Source organism: Centrocercus urophasianus, unplaced genomic scaffold, assembly GCF_019232065.1.
Source record: "Centrocercus urophasianus isolate 14NV4802_14NV808 unplaced genomic scaffold, USGS_Curo_1.0 seq_30, whole genome shotgun sequence".
In the NCBI taxonomy this organism is placed as follows: domain Eukaryota; kingdom Metazoa; phylum Chordata; class Aves; order Galliformes; family Phasianidae; genus Centrocercus; species Centrocercus urophasianus.
Genome location: NW_024884867.1, coordinates 10,555,636 through 10,560,703, shown reverse-complemented (window position 1 = coordinate 10,560,703; position 5,068 = coordinate 10,555,636).

The following is a 5,068-nucleotide window of genomic DNA, read 5'->3' as shown; positions in this document are numbered from 1 at the left end:
CCGCCCTCCTGCCTCTGGCCCGGGAAATGGAGGGTGGCGACGGTGGGGAAGCGGTCTGGAGCAGGGGGAGAGCTGAGGGATGGGGTCGGGAAAAAGGGATCCGTTGGGAGTTGAAGTGATGAACCGAGGGATAAAGAAGAAGTTGGGAGCGAAGGGAAGAACTGAGGGACCGGGGATGAGCAGGGGACAGGGACGAGCTGGGGGTTATGCAGTCACAGGGCCGTAAGGGTTGGAAGGGACCTCTGAGTCCAACTCTGTCCTTCAGCAGGGTCCTGCGGTGGGTGAGGAATGAGGGATGAGGCTGGGAGCGATGCTCAGGGAATAGTTGGAGGTTCTGTGAGGAGCTGAGCTAGGAGTGACGTGATGAGGGGTGAACTGACTTGGGTGGAGGGTGAGATAGGAGTTATGCGGTGAACAGAGATGAGGAGCAGGCTGAGGGGTGATTGGGGGACAGGGACAGGCTGAGATCTGCGGAGTGAGGGCAGAGGGGCAGGCTGTGCGACAGGCTGGTGACACTGAGCTGCAGGTGGCACCTGGAGCAGCGCAGGGAGCAGAGGATGGAGGCCAGAGTCATGGAGGAGATCCTTCCCCTTAAAGCCCTGCTCTGCACCCGTCCATCTCACCAAGGCCTCATCTGACCTCTGCCACACAGGATGACGCCCCGCTTCGCTCCATGCTCCCTGCTCTTACAGCTTCTCCCCTGGGTCTCCTCTAGGCCTGGCCCCAGGCAGGGTCCCTGTGCCTACCTGGGGAGGGCCCGGCCTGGGAGAGGTACATGGACACTGGCCCTGACGCAGGGCACCAGCTGCACTGTGTGTCACAACAGCAGCACGACCTAATCCTCCCGTTATCGTTTTTTATTGCGTACAGTTAGATATTGCCACATGTTAGCATCACTCCTGGGTCCTCCTTTCCTTGGCTGGCTCTGTTCTACTGCCTTGGCTTCGTTCCTCACCTGCTCTAGCTTCCCCCTTCCCTGGGGGGTAACCTCAAGTTCTGTGTGCAAGAGGAGTAGAAGCTACATAAATAAGCAGATAAATATCTATGAAGGAGATTCAGGGTTAGTGGGAGCTGTGGAAGTGAGGGAAGCCAAAAAAGGCCCTTGCCACCTGTTCAGTCACCGCCAGGGACGATGGCTTCCTTGAAGCAGTGGCCTGCCCAGGAGAGGCAGGCTGGTGGCTGGGTTCTAGCCTGTCAAAGGTTCTGTGTATGCAGTGCCTGCCTTTCCTTGCTTTCATCACATTCCTCATCCAGTTGTAGTAATGGAGCAGCTGAAAATTAGCCTCATTCCACCTGGCCCTGACAGGCCCTTTTTGGAGGATTTCTGGTGTCTGGCAACAGCTTTGCCCTGCCTTACTTAAACAAGAGCTAAAATAAATATCACCCTCTTAAAAAGTAGCACAGAAACGTCATTTGAATTTAAGCAATTCAAAACCAAAGGTAGAAATCCCATGTGTGGTACAGAGCCTCTTAATGCAAATAGTCATTCATGCATTGCATGCCTCAATCACACTTGTACTGGTGTCATTTATGTCCTAATAAAATCCTAATCTTTCGCACATCAGTTAAACAAGGGAGATGTCTAAGTCTAACCACTTGCTTTGATATTTACAGGCTAGTCGGGTCACAGTTACCTGCCTTGTGTTTGGCTGGGCTGTGAGATTTCCAGTGGAGCATTTTCTCTCCTCCTGTCTCTTTAAGGACAGTACTGTAATATTTCAGATACATAGTATTTTAAAGATATAACCAAGTTCTGCAAGACGGTTGTTAATGAAAGCTTAGATACACCCAGTTAAACAATGGATTGATCTTACCAACTGTATTTGCTTTACCAATATTTTAAGAGTCACTTTCTAGAAAAGAGCATTTATACTGATTTCAATAAGCTTTTTTCTTACATTTGTGAGCATCTCTTAACTCACAAGATAATTTCTGTATTGTTCACAAGTTAATTATAATGGTAACCCCTTAACAAAGAGAAAAGGTGGAATTTATAACAGGTCCTCTGGGTAGCACTCCCTTCAATCCTATCGTGCTTTAGTCCTCCATCATTAACATGCATTTCTAGTTCTCTTTTCTTTTTTCATTCACTTCCAAATTTTCTGACCAACGAGGACAACGGAAATTGCCTGTAAAGTTCCTTTATTTCCTGTCGGCAGGGTCATCAAGATTCTCACCAAGCTTTTGTGCTTACATACAACTGCTTAGTGTCACTCTGCATGCAAACTGAAGGTGTCTTCCTGGGAAAATGGTGAAGATATATATATATTTGATCAATTAAATGCACAGTTTCAGCAGTGGGAGGTAAAAAACAATGAACACATCTATTGCACTGTGGTTATCAATATTTATCTGTGGGAAACCCCAAGCTTGTATATATGTATATTTTCCTTGAAAAACACAGCAGAAGGGTCACCCAAAGGAATTAACAGAATCAAACAGTCCAAATCTGAAAGGATGCTTCTGTTTGAAACAGCACCTCTGAATCAATCGTGCCTTTCCTTCTACCAAGGCAATTTCACGTTTTCAATAGAAGGCAGACCTACAGTGATTTTTCCCCCCTAGCATCAAATGGCTTTCCACACAATGATATTCATCATGTTATAACTCTAGGTGAATGATAATGGATCAGAGGGAATGAAAACAGATGGATGTTAAAACAGACAATTCTCTGCCATGAACCTGGGAGCCCTTCGCTGCTGCCGAGTCCTCTCATTCAGTTCATAATTGTATTAGACATTCCAACAATAGAGGGGCCTTCTTCATTAATCCTGAATTTACTGAAAAGAAGCTCTGCAGACTATAGTCAACACCAGGCAAAATTTACCAGAGGCTCAAAGAGATAAAACTCAGCTAAATATAAACTAGCACAGAAAATTCCAAAAGCAGGGAGAGAGATGGGTCAGTGAGACAAGGAAGGAGGAGAGCCTCTCAGCAGCACCATTGAAGACAGCAGGCATCCCATTACTGTTGTAACAGAGCTGCAATTTCGATGATACCAGGGACCTTTTTAGAAGGGCTCTACATTGCTGGTTTACAGACAGAGCCAAACTTATCAATATTGCTCCTGCACTTGATCTGATTTTTCCCTTTCAGCCACCAGCCCACAGATAGCTGCAGAAGCCGATGCATGCCAATCCCTGCCATGTGATGGGGCGCAACCTTTTTGTAACCCTGGTCTGCATCAGATGACTGGGGCTAAGCAATACAGATCAAGTCTCTTACCAGCTGTCCTGTGAGTCAGACCTTGATTACAATATTGACATTAACATTTTAATCTCATGCATGCTGCTGCAGATTTCAATGACCAACTTGCTTTGTCTTTGCTTTCTGAGGATAAGAAATCAGACCCTTGTTTGTAGCTGGAGTGAGTACAGCACCCGGAGAGCAGCTTCCCCAGCAGTAAGTGCAGCATTGCTCTGCCATGCGCTGCCCCTGAACGTTAACCTTGCTGGCACTAAACACCTCACTAGAACAGGACTTTGTTCTCAATTACTCTGTTCCTGTATCTGGGGCAGGACTGGGAGTTATGAAGAGAAGAAGAAGGCGGTGCTTTTGTAGCACATTCTCTGTAGCCCAAGGCTATGTGAAAATCAAGCCCATCCCGGTCCTGCTATCATTTTCTGGTTCCCAGGGACTTTACTCAGAGCAGCATAAGCCAGAGCCTTTTCCCTCATCTGGGCCTTGACTTTATTGTCAGTGCCTTGTGCTGTCAGAGCTAGGTGAAGAAACTTCAATGCAAATGGGAATCAGGCCCCAGACCTGCATCGTCCCCATCACCCTGAACATACCCCATCATCTGCTGCCAGCAGCGCAGGTTCCTTCTGCGGAGCCTTGCTCTGTTAAAGACTGTAAGGTGGAAGGACAACCAAAAGGTCAGAATAAATAAACTGAATACAAAATTGCTTAAGGCAATAAAGGGAGACCAGGGCATTTCTTTACAGTTCTGACATGAGACAGAGCATACTTCAAGATGTTAAATAAACTGGATATTGTGTCACCAGGCTTTGCTGTTTTATGTTGTTTCTCCCTCTTCTATTCCAGTGCTTTGCCAAAATGATCAGACCTTAACTGCTTGTTATCCCTTCCGCAAACATGGGCTGCCTTTATCACTTGCTTCATCGTGGTCATTTGCAGTGAAAATACATAATCACTGTCAGAGTACAAAGAATCATTACGAATAATTAGTTACTTCCAATATGGCAAGTCAGTCTCATAAATCTTGAATATTTGGCTTTGGTTTTGGAAAGAGAATCCTTAATGGCTACACTTGTGAGACTCTGTTAATTGATATAAAATTGTGCTCAAAATTAAATTTGTTTTAACAGACCTAAATCACCCCAATAAATCAGCTCCAGCCTATCTGCTTTAAAGGTTCAAGTACACTTTTTTGCCTTAGGGAAAAAGCGTGCACTTGCAATCAATGTGTGCACGACTGGGTCTGACCCTCCCCTGGTCTGCTAAGCATTTCCATATGCTGACACCGTATGAATTTGCTGGCCTGGAAGCACAAAGGGGGAAGTGTGTAGTGCAATCCCTCCCAGCCCAGCTGCTGCAGCTCTGGTGCTCTCATCCTTCTGCCGGCTGGTGTGGGCCCCGTACAGGTGGGCTCTAGCCAGCCTTGGTTTCCCAGCAGCCGGCACAGTAGGGAGGAACAGTCTACCTCTGGCTGTCCAGATAGATAAAGGATGTGAAGGACATTTTAAATGTAGAGGGAAAAAAGAAAAAGTGTAAGTCTTTTTATAATCAGATATTCATATTTTGTGTGCTTGTGGGTTGCAGTAGTGTGAATGGTGGCTTGTATAATGCTCTTCTCCAAGGAAGCCTTTTTCATCTTCAGTCACGGATGAGAGAAGGCAATAATAACAGCAGCTTAATTTTGTCCGACCATATACACTCTGCTTAGCTCCTGAAATGGTTTTAGGAAGAACTTATTGTTTAAATCATTATTTTAGGCTGCAGAAGTACAGAGAAGCAGCATTCCTCTTGCAACTTCCATAGGAGCAGCCCGCTTCTCACCTACCCATGGTGCTCTCAGATGCTGCGGGGTAAAGCTCTGCTGGAAGAG